Source organism: Podarcis cretensis, assembly GCF_951804945.1.
Source record: "Podarcis cretensis genome assembly, chromosome: 4".
NCBI classification, from domain to species: Eukaryota; Metazoa; Chordata; class Lepidosauria; order Squamata; family Lacertidae; genus Podarcis; species Podarcis cretensis.
In genome coordinates, this window is record NC_137173.1 from 103,065,441 (window position 1) to 103,089,134 (window position 23,694).

At 40.6% G+C, this 23,694-nt stretch overlaps 1 long non-coding RNA gene across 1 annotated transcript in view; it reads left to right on the forward strand.

Moving 5' to 3' along the window:
* Window positions 1-3,157: 3,157 nt before the first annotated feature.
* LOC307214482 overlaps window positions 3,158-23,694 on the forward strand; it is a 29,970-nt gene continuing 9,433 nt past the window's right edge. The window contains exons 1-2 of the long non-coding RNA XR_013838143.1: window positions 3,158-3,288; window positions 4,597-4,783. This is a non-coding gene — a long non-coding RNA (uncharacterized lncRNA). The remainder of the gene's footprint in view (window positions 3,289-4,596; window positions 4,784-23,694) is intronic.

Below are 23,694 nucleotides of genomic sequence, written 5' to 3' on the forward strand. Positions count from 1 at the left end.
GACAATGCCGCACTCTTAGCTTCACTGAAAGCAGAGAAAAATGTTTGTCACCAGCTTGGCTGCAAGAGTTGCTGGAATGAGGCTTACAAGGTTGTCTTAGGAACTCCAGATTTGTGTAGGTTTTACTTTCTTATTAGTATTAGAGTTTTAGACCCAAACTCGGGGGGTTATGTGAAACACCTGAGTCCTAAATTATTAAGTATAGTAATTTAATTCACTGAAATTGTAAGTGCTTGTATGCATTACCAGTGCTTTTTTTGTTAAAAAAAATGTTTAGGGGTAGTCTCATTTCCCTACTCATATTGAAATACTGCCCCTCAATGAGGCCAAACTTAGATTCACAAAATGTTTTGGGGTATACGTACCCCTGCATTGCCCCAGAAAAAAAGCACTGTTCATTACTATGTGTTTAAATTTGATTGGTTGGTAACTGAATTGTCATGTGATTGGCTAATGTTGGTCACATGGGAGGTATCTCGTGAAGGAGAGATTCCATTTTATGTTAAGCAAGATTACCGTGTTTTAGAGTCCACTGTGAATACTGCTAAATTGAATAGTGTTTGAGTGCTACTTCTCTGCTTGAAAAAAAGAAAGCAAAGCTGCAGAAGAAGGTAAAAGTGGAAATCTCTCATAGGACCTGCAAGACATGGCCTAAGTGAGATACAGAAGGCTGCATGCTGAGTTCTAGAAAGAGAGAAAAATACAGTTGTTTGGAAATTAGAAGAACTGTAAGCCCATGCTTGGAGAAGCATGTGACTGTAAATATTGTGTTTTAATTCATCTATAAGTTGCTGCAAGTAAAGTTTTTGAATGTTAAAGTCCAGACACTGGTCTAATTTCCAAATGAGGTTATCAGTCATATATATTATTTGAGCTTCTTAGCTGCGTTTTTGCTACCCTTACTTCAACATAAACTCACTCAATGGGTACCAGGGTTTTATTCCAAAAGACAAAGTGCATAAATGATTGGCTGCCTGAATCACAACTCCTTATCCAGAGGTCACAAAACCTAATAAGGTGCTTCATGAACTCTCCTAGCATTTACTGGTTGCAAAACAATTGGAAAGTAATGATGAGATTAAAAGAAAGGGTGGATTATTTCAAGCAAAAGGAGAAGACATAGAGGTTATGGTGGCTCATGCACTCCTGAAGTCAAATCAGAATAAGTCAAATGCGCATAATACTAAAAACCCCCCAAAGCTGATTAATTGGTGTTTCATATGAATTTAGTGCAGCAAATGTGAGATAGGCAAGCAAGAAATTAGCACACTCTTTTTTCCAAAGCGCATTTATGGAGGTTTCCCCCCTCTGGCACTTTTTGATTTAAGAAACGGAAGGCTCAGGAGATTTGTTAAACAACACAGAGAGCAAAACAGCACTGATTGCTCGAAGTGTCAATCTGAGCCCCCAAACAAAATAACTTTCCAACGTTTTGACCTTTCGAACACATGCAAACATTTCAGCATGTTTAACATTAATATTATCCCAAGGCACATGCTTATTAGCAAAAAGTCAAATCATACTCTGGTTTTCAGTACTTGCTAGCTATAGCTATTAGATCTTAACTTTTATAAGAAATGTGAACTAGACTGGAATTCATCTCTTTATATTTTTGTTGCACCCAGGATTAAAACTATACTGAGCTTATACAAAAAAAATGTTTTCAAATCTGCAACACAGCATTTGAAATTTATGATGAACAATAGATTCATTGATTGAAATTTGTCACCAAGACAAAGGTCAGCTGTGGATTTTAGCATTTAAAAGGTGGGTTTCAACATCTCAAATGTCAGTACATGCAGGTCCCACTGCTGGAATGGTCATTATCAGAAATTTCAGTTATCCAAACACCAAGAATTATACCCAAACCTCACAACACTAACAGCTAATTCAGAAATCTGAAAAGCCAGAGTTTGCCCACTTGCTTATTTATTTGTGTTTTGCTGGCTGGTAGCAGCCATTTTGGGCAGAAACCAGGAATGTATTATACCTACAAAGCGGGACCTACATGTATTACATGTATAGGGACACAGTTGGCGCTGTGGCCTAAACCACTGAGCCTCTTGGGCTTGCTGATCGGAAGGTCAGCAGTTCAAATCCTTGCAACGGAGTAAGCTCTGTCCCAGTTTCTGCCAACCTAGCAGTTTGAAAGCATACCAGTGCAAGTAGATAAATAGGTGCCACAGTGGTGGGAAGGTAAACGGTGTTCCCATGCGCTCTGGCTTCTGTCACAGTGTCCCATTGCGCCAGAAGCAGTTTAGTCATGCTGGACACATGACCTGGAAAGCTGTCTGTGGACAAACGCCAGTTTGAAAGCAAGATGAGTGCCACAACCCCATAGTCGCCTTTGACTGGAGTCGTTTGACTGGAGTCCAGGGATCCTTTACCTTTACCTTTTATATATATATATGTATTGCAAAATCATCAGGTTCATCTCACGTTTCATTTTTAGGGTCTTCCAGCGCCTATCATTATTAGTGATGCAGTTGCTGTTTGATCCAATGTTATTTCAAATGACTTTGTAGCTGATGGTCTGTGTCTTTGGTCACATGTCACTGTTAACAGACAGTGAATGTGGAGTTTTCCTTTCCACGCTAATGGTGGATTGTGCCCAAATTGAGGAAAGTTCCCTAACTTACACTTGTGTTCCTCTAGTCAGTGAATGTTGGAGTTAAGAGCAAGTGCTCCTTTGTATTACCTTACAGGGTTGTTGGAAAGGTGACAAATGCATCTTTCCCTCATCTCCCTTGCAGTGGAAAAGTGACCCTGTATGTTCTTGCCTTCCATCATGCTGTGACACATATGCAGTTGCAATCAAAATTATTCAGCCCCCATTATAAATCAGGTTTATTATCAAAATTTAGACTATCAGATGTTTACAATGAGCAAATCAAACAAAAGCAATTGAAATAGCTCAACACGATGGATGCTTCAAGTGTTTTCCCCAAATTCAGCTCAAATTGCAATTTATACTGGCTTCTCCAGTCTCACTACTATTCAACCCCTTCATGGCAAGCATCTTTAGTACTTAGTAGAGCAGCCTTTTGCTGCTATGACCTGCTGCAAACGAGATGCAAACCAGACAGCAACTCTTGGCCCCATTTCTGAAGAATCGTAGCCCGTTGCTCATGAGCAATGGCCTCCAGTTCAGCAATATTCTTGAGTTTGCATGGTGCAACCACCTTCAAATCCCACCAGAGATTTTCTATGGGGTTCAAGTCAGGTGACTGTGGTGGCCACTGTAGAACTTTCCAGGACTTCTGCAACCAAGCCTTGCTGGAATTTGAGGTATGCTTGGGATCATTGGAAGGTCCAATAGCTTATTAATGCTGACTTGGTAACATCAAGACTGGATTTTTACAATGCTCCCTATGTGATGCTGTCCCTCAACTTGGTTCAAAAGCTGAAGCTGGTGCAAAATGTGGCTTCTAGGTTGCTGAGTTTAGCACCTCACAGCATACACATAGAACATATGCTAAAGAAATTGCACTGGCTGCCAATTTGCTACCAAGTCCAAGTTTAAGGTGTTGATGTTGATTTATAAACAACATGCAACCAGGCTATCTGAGGCAATGCCTTCCCCCATATTGCTCAGCCTGACCACACTGATACTCAGAGGTGGCCCTCCTGGTCATTCTGTGCTGTGTGGAAATGCATCACATGACCATATTAAAGAGGGCCTTCTTGGTGGTATGGCCTGTTTTGTGGAATGATCACCTGTCAAATATCTGGCAGATACTAACTGTGGTGGTTACTAATTTGGCCAGGCATTCCTGGGCCACAGTTATTTTAATGTCAGTTTTACCACTTCATGGATGTCACTGTTAGATAGATCAATGAATTTATCCTGTTGTGAACCATTGTGCTATGACTTTAATTAAAGGCAAATAAATAAGTCAAATAGTAATCAATAAAAGACTTCAATTGAAAATGAGTGCTACACACTGAGATCAGATTAGATATTAAGGCAATAAATGTTTTTACAGCGAATGGAGAAGGTTTAGTATGATCTCTCCAGAGGACTCAAGCAGCTATGCTTCAGGATGTGGCAGATGGTCTCCTACCAATTAGCCTGTTTAAAGGGGGGGGGGCGGATTAAACACCCTTCTTCCTGACCTCACTAATGTAGCAATCAAACCTCTCTGTGCACATAGGACAAATCAACCAATCCTCCACGCAAGATTATAAAGTCTTTCAAAAGTAGGCTTCATTCATTGTTTAACCTCTCTATTTAGGGATGTTGTGAGACATCAAAAAGTTATGTTCACAAAAGTTGATTCCTGATGAGTTGTTGGCATCTGTCTCGAGAGGCAATGGAGTGTGCCTCCGGGGATGAAGTCAAACCACTGCATTTGCAGCACTGAAGTGACCTCACTGGTGAGCAACCCTAGGCAGTGTGCACAGAGGTCCTGGGCTGCCAAGATGACAATCTTGGCCTTGCTGATGTGGTCCAAAGGAAAGCAGAGCAACATGTTTGGCACCAGCTTGGCTGCAGGAGTTGCAGGAAGGAGGCATACAAGGCGCCATCTAACCACCTTAGGGCCTTAACTCTGGATATGTGTATAGTATACTCCTTAACCTTTTCTTTTCTTGAAGATATCCTGCAAGGCAGTGAAGATTTAGGATCAGAGTTTTCCTTCTCCTAGATGAGCTACCTTCTCAGGCTGATGAGCCATATCTGCCCATCTCCCTCTACAGAATTTTCAGAAACCGTCTTCTTGAATGTCGAACATACTATAGGTCTTGTCCACTTAATCCACCAGAGCCTGTTTTCATATGCAGGGTAAGTCCCTAACTTACTGAGAGTTTGAGACTCATCAACTACTCTCAGCTGGTTTAGCTGGCTACTCAAAGCCATTCCTGGGTATGACCTCTGTCACATGCTGATAGCTCTCACCTGTGGCTCCTACAATATGAGTGCAGGTTGGGGACCAAACATGGGCAAACTCCTCCAGAAGTAGGATGGCATGTCCCCCACCAGAGGTACTACCCATCCCCTAACACCCCTCCTAATGACTTAGGCTGAGTCAAATAGGGCCTGGCTGACTCCAATCTCGTGCCTACCTCTGCTTTCTCTGTAGCCCAAGCTTCTCTCTTTCCTTTTTCTACAAGAGACCAGTAACTTACCTGTAGTGGCAGGAAAGTGAAAAGCTGAGAGTGATCACGCTCCATCTTACCAGCAGAACATCCACTTCTTTAGGGAATGGGGCAATCACTACAAATCAATTCAAAGATGGTACTGTTAGTGATGTTTCTCCCTTTATATGAAGGAGTCAATGTATCAGAAGCAGGTAAACTCCCAGAGTGGCTGGGGCAATCCAATCAGATGGACGGGGTACTAATAATAATAATAATAATAATAATAATAATAAAATTTATTATTTATACCCCCCCATCTGACTGTGTTTCCCCAGCCACTCTGGATGGCAAATAATAAAATTGTTGCTGTTGTTGTTGTTATATCAGTTCATGGACATTCTAGTTTATCCTGTTGGATCATAGCTAATACTGTACTGAAACATGGCTTTAAGGATTATTACTTTAAAAACAACAACAGGTAGGTTGTCGTGTTGGTCTGCCATAGTCGAAATAAAAAAAAACTTGAAAAAGATTATTTTAAAAAATCTTCCAAAAAATTCCAGATATCTGATATCAGATATCTGAAGAAGTGTGCATGCACACGAAAGCTCATACCCATAACAAACTTAGTTAGTCTCTAAGGTGCTACTGGACAATTTTTGAAAGGATTCTTTTAAGGACTTTTTTAGAAAGAAAAAAAAAATTAACGACTTGATTCATTTAAAGGAATTTTTCTTTTTTAAATTATTTCTTATTTAAATTATTTTTTAAATAATCTTTTCCAAGAATTTATTTTATTTATTTATTCATTTTTTTAAAAAAAAAACTTCTTTTGTTAAGCAGCTTTCATCATCCTTAAGCACCAGCATCAACCGTCATTTTAACCACCAATCAGAAAGAAGTCACTCCAAAGCAGTGTTGTGGTGCAGAGACAGAAAGACAAGTTTTTGGGAGCAACCAGATTTTAATGTGTCAAACAAAAGCACCATGTATTGCCCTAAAAGTCCAGGGAACATTAGCTGCTTCTGAATGTCCTTTTCATTGGACATGCATCCATATTATTTTCACCAGGAAAAGTCTGGGGGCTGCCTTACATACTTCCTTTCCCACCAGTCCTAGAACTTCCCAATGAAAAAAAAAAAAGGCGGGAGGGGAGAGATAACACACACACACAGAGGGCGGAGATTTGCCCCATTTCACACACCCGCTCAGTAAGAGCGGCGGGGGGGGGGGAGGTATCAATGCCGACTCCTTAAAGGAGCAGATATTTTCCAAGCTCTGTAAATGGAGATGGAAAAACTGAAAGCAGGCAACAGGGGGAAAGAGAAGAGAGCCCGCAAAAATCCAAAGCCTTGGCAGCAGAGTGGAAGCTTCTTAAAGAGGCAGGCAGCTCATTAGAACCCAAACCAGTAATGCAGGGGAAAACACACACACACACACACACACACACACACAATTTGGGCAGGGGATGAGCACACGGACTAAAAAGAAGAAAGGAGCAATCTCAAGTACAGTGGTGCCCCGCAAGACGAATGCCTCGCAAGACAGAAAACCCGCTAGACGAAAGGGTTTTCCGTTTTGGAGGTGCTTCGCAAAACGAATTTCCCTATGGGCTTGCTTCGCAAGACGGAAATATCTTGCAAGTTCCTGCGGGGTTTTTTCCCTTCCCCCCCTTTTCCTAAGCTGCTAAGCCGCTTATCAGCTGATCCGCTAAGCTGATAAGCCGCTAAAAGCCGCTAAGCCGCTAATAGCGCTAATCCGCTGTCAATGGGCTTGCTTTGCAAGACGAAAAAACCGCTATACGAAGAGCCTCACGGAACGGATTAATTTCGTCTTGTGAGGCACCACTGTAAGTTTGGTTTTGCCCTCCAAAGCCGCTGCAGCCAGGCAGCAAGGTCTGGCGAATGAACGCCAAGGATGGAGACATACTGGTTGCATGATCCACCTGACAGGACAGTTTGCAAGAGTAGCTGCTCCCTTGGGGAACTGGCAGGAGGAAGTAGATCCCACAGCAAAGGAAGCAGGAGCTGGAGCAAACGCCAGATCGCCTCCAGCCAGGGCTTCTTCTGGTATACAGTGGTACCTCAGGTTGAGAACTTAATTCGTTTTGGAGGTCCGTTCTTAACCTGAAACTGTTCTTAACCTGAAGCACCACTTTAGCTAATGGGGCCTCCTCCTGCTGCTGCTGCTGCGCTGCTGGAGCACGATTTCTGTTCTCATCCTGAAGCAAAGTTCTTAACCCGAGGTACTATTTCTGGGTTAGCGGAGTCTGTAACCTGAAGTGTCTGTAACCTGAAGTGTCTGTAACCCAAGGTACCGCTGTATTGCAGGGAGCTGAGCAGAGCCCAGCCAGCCAGCACGCACGTTGCCGCCCCTTTTTCCCGTGAGCGGAAGTGGGGCAGCTGTTCGTCATGCAGCTGCTGTGACTCCCAAGCCTACAGTGAGTGGCCAAGCGGCAGCTAAGCACCGCTAGCTGTAGGCTTGGCCGCCCGCTGCTGGGCAGGCGCCCTGGCGCAGGACCCACTAAACCAAATAGAAAAGATGGCCCTGGCTGGACCAGGGTGGAAGCAAAAGACCTGAGAGACTCCACATGGAAGAGGTTGCAGTCTTAACTGAAGATTGCAAATATAGTCCTCAGAGCCTAGCTTGCTGAATCTTAACTGGATAGGAGTGTTATAGGGAATTTGGCTTCGGTTTGGATATGAGAGGAACTGAATCTCTTCCGTATCCTCTTAGAGTGGCAGATCATTCACACTGAGAGGAACCATATAGTGCTAACATTTTAAAAAGAAATTAAGGTAACTGTAATGAAGTAAATGTTACCATCTTGTTTATTAAGTAACTGTGCACACAAATATCACCACCTGCTTCTATTCATAACAATATTCATAAAAATAAAGTATAGCTACTTTGATTTGTTCTTTATTTTGGGATCTCTCAGCTGCTTTGTCCTGGTAAGCTGAAGAATTAAACAATTCTTCTAAACACACCATGATGCCATTTGCACTGCCACTGTACAGTCAACTTTTAGAACTTCATTTTAGAAAATGTATGCCATCAATAGTGTATCTGAAGCAGATACGTTATCTTGGAGAATATCTTTAGGGCAATGTAGGTAGTCCATTTAAAATAATGCAATGTTGTGTAACTTTTAGCAATTGGTTGCACACTGTTTGAAGCAGCAAATTAATGTACCAAATAGCATATGTGGGAATACTGCTTGATCTGATTTTACAAAAAGAGGCAATAAAGGAAAGTCCTTTCTAATTTCCTTAATGGAATTTTCTTTATTGTTCAAGAATATTTAGGCAGAAGCAAGACTTGCATTTTCATTAGTACAGTTTTAATTTCCTAAATGGCCATATTGCTCATCTACATGTGGCTAGTAAGAACCATGCAACCCAAAATACACATTTTGGAAGTCGTTATAGGAAAGTGGTGATTACCTTAAATGCTGTTCTAACTCAAACATCACACATCTGTACCAGCAAAAGGATGAGAATCTTACAAATACATGTCTACTTGGAAGTAGGGCCCACAGCATTAAGTGGTACTTACTCCAAAGTAGGGCTGGGGGAGAAATTTTATTCAGCTTGTGTTTAAAGCTAAATCTATCAAATTTACACCCAATGTGAGCCTCTCTGGGAAGAGCATTCCACAAATGTAGAGCCACCAAAGAAAAAGCCCATTATTGTGTTGCAGCCCTTTGGACCTCTCATGGAGGAGGCACATGGAGAAGGCTCTCAGATTATGAATTCAGGTCCGGGATTGTTCATATGAGGAGAGGCATTGAGGTATTCTGGCCCCGAGACATTTAAGGACTAACAGGTCAAAACCAGCACTTTGAATTAGCCCTGATGGAAAGCACTCCTTGCCACTGAGGCCACCTGAGCCTCAAGCGACAGCAATGGTTCTAGGCATACTCCCAAGCTACATACCTGCTGCTTCAGAGGGAATGTAACCCCATCAAGAGCAGGCAATTTCCCATCCATCCAGCCTAGGGAACCACCCACTAATGGTGCCTCAGTCCATTTATCTGACCTACTTAATGAGAAATACTTTGTGAAAGCATGGATGAAGATAATTTTTTTTATTTAAAAAATGCCTTTTTATTAGTTAGAGAGGTCACTTGGGAATTGCTGACACTGGAAGAATGAGCAACCACTGTGTGTGTGCTGGCTAGAAAGTCAGAGTTGAACAAGGGGGTATTATTATGAAGCTTGTTGACTGGTTTGGGCATGTGGGGTTAAGGTGAAGCTGCACAGCATGTTATGATGAGAGAAATAGCTGAGTATCATTTCCTCATCAAAAAGGTAAGCCTCGCTGCACAAGGCTACCTAGTAATCCTGGTGATTAAACAACTAATAACACAGGCCTAGTGAGTAACAGCATCTTTCAACCTTAAACAAGTTTGTTGTGATGTTCATGCCACTCTGAACTCATATAAACATCAGGATGCAGATGTGATAAATAAACTCCCATTCCAGTTGTAAAATAAGTTGAAGTATACTAGAATAGGGAATCAGAGGACACGCATGCATGTATTAGTTCTATAAATGTTCAGAGTGTATCTATAAAATGTGGTCCACATTTGAAAATGACTACTGAAAAATAATTGTATGTCATATGTTTGCACCCTTTGTGTTGCATAGGCATACAGTACATGTAGTTTGTGTTTTGATATGCCTTCCTAAGAGCATAATGTAGTATATGAAGCTGCATTTCATCTGAGTTGACTAATGTAGAGTGCAATCAAATTAGGATTTGGTAAACAAAATCTTCCATAGTCTTATTAGTATCTATCATGCCTGTCTGCCCTTGGCATTCATTGAAACAGCTTTAGCAAGAAAAAGTGACCATGTAAGTCCTGGCACCTCTTGATGGTTGTTGGATATCATTCATTGTTTCTATATACAACTGAGAGAAACTTTCTTTGCCATTCTGAACAAAAAAGGTAGCTAATTTGCGGATTGATTTCAGTATGCATCGTCACAGTGCAGTTGTCAACCAAAGCAGTTCAGATTTAAAATCTCCTTAAGAGTAATTGGAAGGGAACATCTGTGCCCTCCAGAAGTTATGACAGTATGAAAGTAACTTTCAAAAAATGCATAAGCAAAGGTTGCTTCAGAAACAGCTTGCTAATCAGCAGCAATATGGTGACCCAGTTCTCTGACAAGGCAGCATCATTAAACTTTCTTGTATACAGCATCTGTGTTAAAAAACATACACCCAACAACAGAGGATATGCAAAAGGGGGGAAAGAGAGAGGAAGTGTGTGCACTCAGTGGACTAAGTAAGCTTTCATTATCAGCGATATTCAACACTTGTATTGAGAATCTCCATTGCCAAATTAACTCAGTTGCCAGAGTGGGGGGTGACAGGATGGAAACGTCTAAATCTCTTTGGCAAAATCAACTCTGAGCCAACACAAGAGATGCTAGCAGATTTCATTGTGTTTTTAAGATCCTTTATGCCAAAACCCATCATGTTTAGCCAGTACACATGTTTCACTGCAACAGCCCTAGAATTGCCACTAGTATATTTGCAACAGAGAAACACAACCAACCCTGGGTATCTGATAATGCCACTAATGATATGCTGCACAGTTTTAAACACCTGTGGGTCTCATTTAAAATGTTCAGCTAAAAATGTTTAATCTTTCCTCCTTTTTTCAAACAAACAAACAAAACCAAAAACACCACTGGCCTGCTTCTGACATAAATGAGAACAATGACTTCTGGCTATATGAATACTCTGTTAGAAAAGTCACTTAAATAATGCAGATAGAATCCAGAGAGAGAGAAAATCCTGATAACTTTTTACTGGTTTTTTGTTTGTTTGTTTGTTTGTACACACACACACACACACACACACAATAATCTAACAACATTTCAGGTTTTACAATCAATCATTCAACCTCGCACTTCCGCCTCCACCACGGTTTCCCCAAAGTTTGGATTTGTGCTGCATATTTTAGTTACTCCATGCCTTTGCTTCTACAAAAAAACACAAAAACAAAAAACTTCCACTGACCTTTCCACTGCTATTCTCAGTCAAATCCTATTTGTGTCTTAACATGTTTACACTGAGTTTTTAAATCTAAAAACATTTTCCAATTCTCCTTAAAGTCAATCTCCTTTTTATCTCTAGTTTTACAAGTCAAACTAGCCAATTCTGCATATTCTGTAATTTTCAATTTACTAAGGATTTTTAAAAATAAAAATAGAGATTTGGTGGATCAAGGGGATGCTTTGGACATAGCGTATCTTGATTTCAGTAAAGCTTTTGACAAAGTCCCCCATGATATTATTGCAAGGAACCTGGGTTGAATGAGGTAACTGTTAGGTGGATTTGTAGCTGGTTGACTGAGGCAAAGAGTATTCATTAGTGGTTCCTCATCATCTTGGGAAAAAGTGACAAGTGGGATGCCACAGTATGTTGTCTGGGCCACTTGTTGGTCAACGTCTTCATAAACTACTTGGATGAAGGAATTGAGGGGATGCTCATCAAATTTGCAGATGACACCAAACTGGGAGGGGTAACTAATGCCGCAGAAGATAGAATCAGAATTCAAAATGACCTTAACAGATTGGAGAACTGGACCCAAACTAACAATAATGAATTTCAATAGGGATAACTGTAAGATTCTGCACTTAGGCAGGAAGAACCAGATGCACAGATATAGGATGGGGGACACTTGACTTATTGGCAGTACATGTGGAAAGGATCTAGGGGTCTTGGTGGACTACAAGCTTAACACGAGTCAACAGTGTGATGCAGCAGCAAAAAAGCGAATGCTATTCTAGGCTTCATCAACAGAAGTATAGTCTCCAGGTAAAGGGAAGTAATAGGACCACTCTATTCTGCCTTGGTCAGACCACACCAGTGATACTGTGTCCAATTCTGGGCACCACAATTTAAGAAGGATGTTGACAAGCTGGAACGTGTGCAGAGGAGGGCAACAAAGATGATCATGAATCTGGAAACTAAGCCTTGAAGGAGCCGGGTACTGTATGTTTAGCATGGAAAAGAGGAGACTTAGAGGAGATATTATAACCATTTACAAGTATCTTAAAGGCTGTCACATGAAAGAGGGAACAAGCTTGTTTTCCCTGCTCTGGAGAGTCGGACGCGAACCAATGGCTTCAAGTTGCAAGAAAGGAGATTCCGACTAAACCTTCAGAAAAAAAATTCTGACATTAAGAGTTGTTTAGCAGTGGAACAGTCTCCCTTAGGAGTTTGTGGACTCTCCTTCCTTGGAGGTTTTTAAGCAGAGGTTGGATCGCCATTTGGACTAGACCCTTCGAACTCTATGATTCTATGTCAACTAGAGACTAATTAAAAACTAATGCAGCAATGGGAGTCTATCTTGGACATATATGTAAGGAGAGTGGGAAACCAGTTTTGGAAAATTATATTAAATTGTATTAATTTGGTAACGATTTTTAATAATTTGAAAAATCAATAAAAAATAATTGGCAAAAAAATATTTATCACTAGTAACAGGGCCTTCATTGCATAGGCTGCCCCAAAAGAATGCTAAGAATTTGTTAGTCAGTGTCACTGATTGCTTTGTTCTCTCTGTGTGTTTATATTACCGCTGAGCTACTTTGAATTTTTTATGCACATATTTGCCAATGTGAAAAAAATCCATCTGATTCCTCTCTGTTCCAGTTGATTTCTATTATCTTTTCTTATGCTCACACACTTTATCTATTGGCATTATCTGCTCTCAGTGACACCGTCCTCTATTCAAATATGTTCAGCTACATAATAATATATAAAAGTAACCTGCATCATAGCTGGACAGTGACTGGAACGCAGGTCCTGCTCTATCACTACATTTCACTGGTCTTCAGTATATTTCTAGCTTTAGTGAATTCAATGGCCGGCTCCAGGATTAAATAAATATGTCCAGGCAGCAAGTGACTGTGAAAGCAAAGTGTTTCATTATCTCATTACACTCTTTTAGCTAGTTTCATGCTAGTGTTTGCCTTTTGGAGATGGAACTTACTTGGTATGTAGGTATCATTTTTCTTGTGTCTGCCTCCAGCATCTCAAATGTAAAAGGAGTCTCTAGCTACTGAGTCTCTTCAGACATTATGGTACATGTGTCTTAGTAAGTGCGACATAAATCAATATCCAAAATGATCATCTGGGCTCCATTCTTCTAGGCTTTCTTTGACCTTTCTTCTGAAAGGGGAGAAACTTCATGTCTGCTAAGTAAAGCTTCTCAACTGCAGAACATACTAATTTATCTGCAGAAGCTATTTTTCATCCCTAGGCAAAAATAAATTCATCCTTCCCATCATGTGATTTAGCATTTCCCCCCTAGCCATTTTCCTGATTTTTTTGTTCTTGTTCTGCACTTCATCCAAATGGATGGACACTTCCCCCCACTCATTAGTATAGATGAAAATGGAAAAGAGTAGGGCTACAATTTGGAAATTTGATGGAGAAACTATTGCTACCATACTACAAATCCTGCTGTGCTGAGGTTGAGAGAAAATTCTGTTTCTCCTATGGGATTTCCCCTTGGAATTCTTTTGCTTTTAACTGCTGTCTAGCATTGAGTTGTGACAGCCCTATCTAGAAAGAAATAACTGGACTAGGATTTTTTTCATGGGGGAAAAAGATTTGTGGATAAGGTGTGTGTAAGAGAGAGTGAGAGAGAGACAGACACACACACACACAGAGAGAATAAAATACTCAATAGATTGCTTGTTTTTGCACATTTTCTATGGCCCTGAGGCAAAGTCAATATTGTGTAGAAATTTTGGAATGGCCACCAACGTTACCAAATCAGGATTAGAATATGTCGGAACCAAATAAACACTCAAGGCTGGTCCACTAAATTGAATGGGACACTGTGACACCCACCTCAGTGTATCCTCGACCACTGCCACTGGTCTGCCATCTTGCAGCACAGTATGAGTAAACTGAGGAGAAGCTCAGTATGTACCTCAACTTGATTAAAATTAAGATGGGCTGGGCCACTGGGGACTACAGGATCCAGTCCAAATGGCCACCCCTGCCTTTTAGTTACTGTAAAATGACCAAAGACCTAGGATTAACTTCCCCCTTTTTGGTTCCAAATAGTTCAATAAAAATGTATTACTGGCCAAACACGACAGGTTCATTCATTGCTGTTTTCAGAACATTGTTCTATTAAATGTTATTCTTCAGAGAAAGTCGTTGTTACAGTTTTCTAATTTATACAGACAATGGACAGCTGTCCAAACATTTGTGACAGAGATAGTGATTTCTACTCTTAACAGGCGAGATTTCTGAAAGTCATTGCATATTGTAAACAGTTTTAAAGACCTGGGTTGAACTAAACAGTTGAGCTGCTAGAGGAAACTAGTGAAATGAGTCCTGCTGGTGCAATGGGACTTTCCTCACCTCTCTTCCCCCGATGTCCCTCAAACTGGTTAGGGGTGTGTATGTCAGAATAACCCCCGGAACAGCATGGAGGTTGAGGGGAGGGGATATAGTTCTGCCAACAAGCTGAAATATTTGTGCTGATGAAACAATCAAAATAGTGTGACATTGAATTGCTCTCAATATCTTATTTATTTTTTTAAAAATGCCATTCCACATTTATATTCAAGGTAATATACAAAGCAATGTTGCAGAAACCCTTACAAGTTGACCCAAAATTCAGTTGCCCTAATGCTTTTGCAGAGGCTTGTTTCTGAGGAAAGAAGTCTCTACCTGATGACTGACCAACTGATTGATTGTTTTAAAAGTCATTGAGGAGTGAGAAAATGGACCTCTCTATAAAGAGTTTCTAAAATTAAGTACCACAGGGGGTGGTTAATATGTTTTCTCAAATGTTGTTTGTTTAGTCACTATTCATTGCTAGTGAATGTAGTTCTGTTATATTCCAATAGTTGTGTTTATTTCATTCTTCTACCTTACAGTTAGGCTAGTATGCACCTACAAGAGGTATCATTATGTAGAACTTTTGTTCACCAGCCACTCGAAGTCTGCTAACCCCATTTGTGGACTAACATAGTACTCAGCAACTTTCTATTTTCTCCCCTACTCTGGGCAGCTAATAAAACTAGGAATTCTACCAAGGCCTTGGTGAGCTGTGGTGTGTTCACCTTTATGGGCCTACACTGTGGAATCTTTTGATCCTGACCACTGAACAGTTTCAATGATCAATAAAGATACACTGACAATGAAATGGGTAGGTGGGAATGTTGGGAGATTCCATGTCCCCTAATAATCCATTGCTCTAATAATGCCAGCTCAGTACTGTGGAACTTTTTATTATTACAAAGTACCACAGAACCATGGTGAATTGCTGATTGGCAATATACCATCATAGCCTTAGCACATGCCTCTATTTGCAGATTTAAAATAACTCCACATTTTTGGCCACTAAATCCCTCCCCAGTCTTCTCTAATTGCCACATAAAACGAGGTGATCCACCGTAATGAATAATCATAATGAAGTAGCCACGCAGCACGCCTCTCATTCCTTTCCTTATGCCATTATCAGTGTCACTATAGTCTCCGCTGCATATTTCGCCTATTATTGCAGCTGTCAGAGAATTAAGTGAAATCTATCTGGCAACATCTGGCTTCTCAGGGGGAAAAAATGAATAATTTCATCAGCCTTCCCCAGCTCCGTCAGTCTCATCCTAATTATGATGTAACAGAGGGCATTAGCATGTGGTGGACTTGGTGATTAACCTCAGGCAGCTGAAAAAGTGGTCTGGAGAGATGAGCAAAGCATTTGGAACAGCTCGATCAATTATAGATGCTCCCCCCCCCCACCTTCGCACCGGACGAGGCATTTAAATTACAGCAATGACCTTGTGACTGGTAACAGTAAGTTACGCTTGAACCCATTTAGAGGGTCAGATGTTTTGTAGCACATTTCAATAGTTTAAATGCTTATTTCTAAATTCATTTGGAATTAATTCCTTTTTTTATTTTTTACTAGCGACTAGAGCTGAGCAAAATCTTCACAGGTTTGATTTTTGCACTGGAATTCAAGATATCAGTGCAACAGAATTTTGTCTTTGAATCTGGAGCAAAGTGATGAATCTATTACAAAGTCACGAGGAGACACGTTTATCTAAAGGCGATTTTGGGCCTGAAAGTGAGGCAGTCTGTGTGCTCTAAAGGGAGGCACCCAGACAAAAGTTTGAAAAAAGTCTGTGCTCACGAATGTGGGCGAAACAAGGGTACAGGGTGCTGATTATTTGATGGGGAAGAGTTTTCTATAGGGTACATAAAGCAAGGGTAGCTCAGGGAGCTTCACCAGAATAGTCACTTCCCATTGCGTTCTAGATTCTATTTTTTCTGTCATATGTGGGTTTGTTTGTATTATTCCAAACCCAGCACACCAACTTCAGGATTCTACAGGCTGCATATTTTCTTCTTCCTCATCGATATTACATTTATATCCTCTCTCCGTTCCTACAAGCTGTCATTCAAGCTGTCACTCATGGTTCTCCATTTCCCCATGTTATACAGTGGTACCTGCAGTTATGAACTTAATTCGTTCTGGAGGTCTGTTCTTAACCTCAAACTAGAGGCGTACTGCACCGCCGGCACACAATTTCCGTTCTCATCCTGCGGCAAAGTTCTCAACTTGAGGTAACTCTTCCAGGTTAGCAGAGTTTGTAACCTGAAGCGTTTGTAACCTGAGGCATTTGTAACTCGAGGTACCACTCTACTCACAACTCTGTGAGATAGTTTAGGCTGAAAGAGTGTGTTGCCCAAAATCACATGATGAGTTTTATTTGAATCTTAACCCTGATCTCCCAGCCCTAGTCCACCAAGTCCTCCACATTCTGGGGGCAGGGGGAGATGTAAAAGTGATGAAGCTGGATGTAAAAGTGATGAAGTTGTTAAATTTTCAGATATACGTTTCCCACAATAAAATATAAAGCATTACATCTAACGACTTCCATTCTTTTCCTTCCATGGTTCCTTTATACTTCCAAAATATACTGCATATTCTATTTCTGCCGTCTATCCCTCCCCTTTTTCATATAATCTTAATTTCAGTTATACTGTTGAATTTATATTAATCCTGCCAGCATTTTCACTTGCTTACAGTTATTTTCCAAATGTTCCACAAATAATTTCCATTCATCTTCCTCCACTCCTTCTTGTTCTCTTACCCTGCTGGCTGTTAGCTCTGCATATTCCATCATTTTCAGCTGACCTTCCTCCTCCTTTGGGACCTCTCCCACCTTCCATTTCTGGGTAACAAAATCTGAGCTGCTGTCATTGCATACATAAATAACCTTTTCTGACCCCTGGGTACCTCTGTCTGTATCTTTCCTAAAAGGAATGCCTCTGTTTTTTGGGGGGAATGCTGTTTTAAACAGTTTTTTTCATTTCATTATAAATCATTTCCCAGTAGTCCTTAACTATTCTGCATGACCTTACTTTTTTGTTCAAGGCCGTCATATTCTTCAAAAAAGTGAATGCTTCACACACAGCTTTAAGGCACGATCAAGACATACAGAAATGTGATGGAGTCTCATTGATGTCAGTGGGAGAGTTAGGAACCTTCTACCACTAGAAGCAATGGGAGTGAAATGCCTTTCCTTATTGATTGTGTAAGTAGTTTGAGGAAGTGGCTTAAATATCCTAAAGTTCTGTAGGCAACTCACATTAAGAAGCAATCCTGTTTGTATGAAACTTTAGCATATAGGAGCGGGGTCTATTTATTTCAACAAGCTTTAGAACCAGGGGTGCCAACTTGAACGAAATATTGGGAGGCAGGTAAGCCCCACCCCACATAATCAATCACAAGATGTGGTGTGCAAACACTATTTAACTGGTAGTGCCCATCAACTTTGGAGGGCCAGCCTCGTCAACTTTTTTTTTTTTTTGGGGGGGGGGGTAAAGTGACCTCACCCCCTAGGAGTTGGCTCCTATGTTTAGAACTGGCTGATGTTTAAAGCAAGACTGCTCCAACAAATATAATATTTCAAAACCAGAGTTGATGGTCAACCTTTTTAGATACAATGGTTTTGTGATTACAGATCTTTCTTTTCTTGCACCTAATTCATATTGGGGGACAGGGGGAATTGGAGCTTACTGTTTCATTCCAGTATACAGGCATAGCAAACGTCTTATGCCATCTGTTGGATAGTGATTAAATTCATTTTGGGGCATACTCTAGTGCAAAGCGTACTGAAATACAGTGGTGCCTCGCAAGACGAAAAACCCGCTAGACGAAAGGGTTTTCCGTTTCGGAGGCGCTTCGCAAAACGAATTTCCCTATGGGCTTGCTTTGCAAGACAAAATGTCTTGTGAGTTTTTCCGACTTTTTTTTCCTTTCCCCCCCTTTTTCTAAGCCGCTAAGCCGCTAAGCCGCTTATCTGCTTATCCGCTAAGCTGATAAGCCGCTAAAAGCCGCTAATAGCGCTAATCCGTCAATGGGTTTGCTTCGCAAGATGAAAAAACCGCTAGGCGAAGAGAATCGCGGAACGGATTCTTTTCGTCTTGCGAGGCACCACTGTAGTGTGCCATGCTAACAGCTTCAATGGGGCTGGTGCAAAGGATTGTCCTATTTTATTGATGTTCTTGAAGCCTTGTGCAAAAATAATATGTGAGAAATTTTGGAACACATGAGGAATGATCCAGCAAAAACCAAACCATTTTAATTCCCAATAATTTTAACGGAAAAGATTTACAGTGCAATTCTGTACATGTTTGCCTAGGGTGAACACGCATGGTGAGCTGTTTAACTGAAAAACAAAGAAAGAGTGAGGCATAAAGAGGAATTGTATGCATATTCACTCACAAGTAAGTCCTGCTGCATTCAATAAGGTGCAGCCTTAAACAAGTTTAAATGAGGCTGAATTATGCCCACCATAACTAACATTCCTAGACCAACTTCCCATAATAAAAATATTGTTTATGTTTTAATGAAAGAGACACCAGTGTCAACACTGCTTTTATTAAAATGAACTTTGCTATTTATTCTTTAACAAGAGTTCTCTCTTAATAAAAAATTGCCTTTCCCAAAATGCTTGAATAATACCTTCAATAATACACCAAGAATTTCTCACCCAACCAAATGAAATATTATATTTACTGCTACCTTTGCATTACTGCAACTATTCATGTACTGGAATATATTGGGATAAATGTAATCAAGCAGCAAGGGTGAAATATGATGTGTTCATCTAGTATATAAGAATCTTGCACCTCAAGTACATTAGAACTAACTTTCTTTTTTAACGCAAGTCATACGATTAGCAATACTAGCTTCTCCAAATGCTTCACCAACACTACTGAAACTGAAGACTTTATGCTTAGCTGAAACTGAACTATTAAACAAACTGAGTTTCAGTCTAAGCATGAATTAGAAGTTCGTGTGGCAAAATTTTATCTGTATGATCATACCAACTTTCGACCTGCCCCTTGGACTCCCCAAATGGTGTTTGTGTAAACCAGATGAAAGCTAGTATCTTATGCTTGGCACAGTTACAAGCTAAAGCAGATATGGGACTCTGCAACACACAGGGCCAACACCAGATTTCAGGGGAACCTTTACATGGTGTTGGTGATGGGGTACCACCCAAAACAACCCCTCAAACAGGACACCCTACCTGTGGCTGCCACATGCTTTCACAGCTACTGCTTTGATGCCACCCTTTGTCAGGTTTTGGAATATGCTTTCATGGAGGATGGGTAGTGGCACTTTGAATGGGGATGCCCACCATCTTATGTTAGCCAAAATGCAATGTCCCAGTCCATAGAGCTATGCGATCAATAGATCAATAGGCTGGGACATCTCCAAAAAGGAGATAAGAGCTGAGCAAGGTCCCCATTCAAAAGCTGCAGCACTGCCCACGACTGAAAATGATCCAGGGTTCTTGAAGGGGGGCCGGTGAATGGCAGCATGGCCAGGTCAGGCCATTGGGGGCCCTTCCAGGCTGCTCAGCCAGTGTGCAACCTGACTAACCTGTAGTGTGGGGCTTGGCAACATGTATCCACATTCTTGTGCATTGCATATTTGTTAGTGTCTGCTGTTCCTCATTCTAAAGCACAATCATTATTGTGTATGTCACATGCAGAGTTGGCGTACTTCTGTGCCATATTCCTGATTTAAAAACCCATACTGCTGCCTAAATTCCTTCTTTGACGATCACTCGTACCTTAGTAAGATTGTCTTCCATGAATATAGTCTTAACAGTGTTCCATAAGTGACTGTGGAAGCCAATTCTGAATCTGCACATCCTTCCAAAGTGGGGACATAGGTTTTCAGGCAGGAGTTGATCAAGGGCGAGGATTTGCCAAACATGCCTTCCTCTTAGCTTGTTTATCCCTTTTTTTCCTGAGTTTGTGTTTCTTCAAAGTCCTTGAGGCTATTCCCCAATTGGAGTGCTCGCAGGCAAGTGATTCCAAGTTGTTGGTGTTTATACTACATTTTTTAAATCCCTTTTGTTTCCACTGGCATTATGCTTTCCATTCTTAAGTTGGGAATATTTTTTTTTTTTTATAATAATTTTTTTATTAATTTTCCATTTTTTTAACAAACACAACAGAAAGAACATAAAAACAAACACATAAATTCATAATTTCTTAACCTTATTTCCATAAGCCTCTTTTCTCGGACTTCCCCATACCTTCCCCTTTTTGCATCCTTTTATTTTTAACAATTATTCAACAACCCTTTTAGCCCCATTCTTAAGTTGGGAATAGAGGAGTTGCTTTGAAAGATGACAATCAGGCATCTAAACAACATGACCAGTCCAATGAAGTTGATGTTGAAGAATCATTGCTTTGACACTGGTGATCTTTGCTTCTTCCAGTATACTGGCATTAGTTCACTTGTCTTCCCAAGTGATATGTAAAAAAATTTAGAGACACCATTGATGGAATCTTTCAAGGAGTTGGAGATGGCATTCGTAAGTGGTCCTTGTTTCACAAGTGTACAGTAAAGTTGGTAGTACAATAGCATTGTAAACAAGCATTTTGGTTTCCCTGAGAATGTCCCAGTCCTCAAACACTCTATGCTTCTATCCAGAGAAAACTGCACTCACAAATCTCAGGTGATGCTAGATTTTGCCATCAATGTTGACTCTTGTGGAAAGATAACTGCCTACGTAGGGAAAATTATTGAAATTTGCCAATGTTACACCATTAAGTTGGATTTGTGGCCCTGTGGAGGGGTTGTTTTGTGCCTGTTGGTGCAGCACTTTGGTTTTCTGGATAGTGCGTGATAGGCCAAGCTTTCCGTAAGAAAGAAATCTGTATAAATTAATGCAGATCTGAATCATTTTGTGCCATGAATGTATAATTACCTTAATTGCACAACAGCTTGCAGATTAAACCGCTGGTCTTTTTTCATTGATATGTTAATATCCATTGCACATGTAATAGCCATTAGGAAATGTATCTGCAATAGGAAGCTTGCAGGTACCTGTGGCATCCCTGCACATGCTCTTTTTTCATCTGATTATGGATGGTGCTCAGCCACCCAGAAGGCCAGAGGACTCAAGCCTCTGGCTCTCCATATAAAGAACGGACACGGGGCAAGATTTAAAACAGTCACTATGCAGTAAATGCTCAAGTGATTCCACCCAAAGTATGTAGTTAACTTTCAAGTATATATTTATTCAAACAATCTGAACAAGACATTCTTGCTGCAAGATTTGTTTTTCTGCCGATGCAGAAATCTCAGACCCACATTCTAATATCCAGGTGCCAAATACAACATTAGCAATCACATTATGATTTGCCCAGAGAGAATTTTTTCCTTTCCCGGAGACTTGGATGCAATTACTGCCTGAGCCAACTCCCAATGAAGTCAATTAGCCCTTAATTAGCAACTAAACCAGTTAGCTGGGATTCATTATTATAATATCATAAAAATGCATAGATGTTTGTAGACAACTGAAATGGCAAACCACCTATCATGCAAAGTTTACATTACAAAAATGGATTTGTTTAGTTATCACACACAGGGAGGTTTTTAGAGGAGCCTTTCAAAGGTCAGTAACCTTTTGCTCATGGGGGGGGGGTGCAAAACAGAATCAAACCAGAGGACTTAAGGTTGGCATTGGTAAGTAGCAAGGGAACAAGCATTAAGGTCAAGCATTTATGAAGGACTTTAGCCAAGATAACTGTTAGGATTCAGATGCAGAGAGAGGCATCCAAGGACTACAGGCAGAGGCAAAACAGTAGCAAGGACCAGAGAGGTATGGCATTAGCATTCGCCTGAAAGCCCTGCTGCAACTTCTCTCCTTCGTGGAGGATAAATTAACCCAAGTCGGAAGCAGAGCTTCTTTGTCAGTAGCTCCAGCCACATTTATCAGACCAAACCACGGATTAAACATCAAATCCTGCTTGGCCAGGGCATTTCGTTTTGAAAAAAGCCTTTGCTTGTTAAATTGCTGACTTCACTGCCCTGGATTGGGATTATCACCCCCCCCCAAATTATCACATTTCCCCCACCCCCCAGTCTTTACTCTGCTTTCCAAGCTTGCATTAATGGAGGCACCAGAGTCTTTTAAACAAATCAAAATTATTCCAATAACCAGGAGTGATTTGCCTGATAGCGCATAACTAGCAATAGCCTTCCAGCAGCAGTGTTGTGGCCGCTTACCATGACACTGAGGCAGTGGTGAGGTCAGGGCTGTGCAGTTGACTGGCAGAGCCAATCCAGGGACTTTCTGGAGGTTGTATGTAGTATTCACCTAAGTTTTTCTGAGAGCAGATGGACTGAAATGAATGGGCTTAATTTAGTCATGCCCATTAGTTTCAATGGGTCAACTCTTGAGTAAAATTAACTCACATACCACTGCCCAATGTGTTTATTTTTATCAGTTATGAAAACATTGGGTGGAAGAAATGCAAAACTATCAACTCCTGAAGCAAAGATAATGATTTTATTCCTAAAGTAGTTCCTAATTTCAGAAATGACATAGTTTCAATTTAGTACAATGGAAATGATTATGTCTTAGACTACGGATGGAAAGACCTTCCTATTTCTGTTTCCTCAGTTCTGAGTGTCACCATCTGAAACTCAGTCTCCACATTTCTACAGCAATTTGCAATAAAAAAACAACCTTATAAAAATTACCAAGCACTTTAGTTTGAATTTCTACTAATAAACACATATTTCCAAGCAATATAACACAGATCCCCTGATAAATATATTTGTTTTTTCTGCAACCTTTCTGCTAATATAAGCATGTCTGCACAGCATCACAAAATGTGGATAAGTGTGAATTTCAAAGGATAGCAGTGTTTCAGCTTCATAATGTTTCCAAAGATGTGAATTTGATAGATTTAGCTTTGAATGTGTGCTGAATCAAATTCATACCCTATTCCTATCTTGGACTATATTAAATGTTCTGATTTGAGATTTGCCTCATATAAAAAAGACAGACTGAATATTTTACCACATAAGAGGGTGGCTTCTACGAGCTGTTCCAGTTTCTGGCAGACACTTTATGGCTCTGCAATGCCTTTCCAGAGGGGCTGGACCAAGACTGGAGAGTCTGAAATTAAGCAGGTGATTCCTAAACAGATGCAGCTTCTTTCATTCATGTGCCTTGTGATGCAATTTTTGCCCACAATAGTTTGAGGGACTGTCACCCAACCCAGAAGTTTTGGAACTAC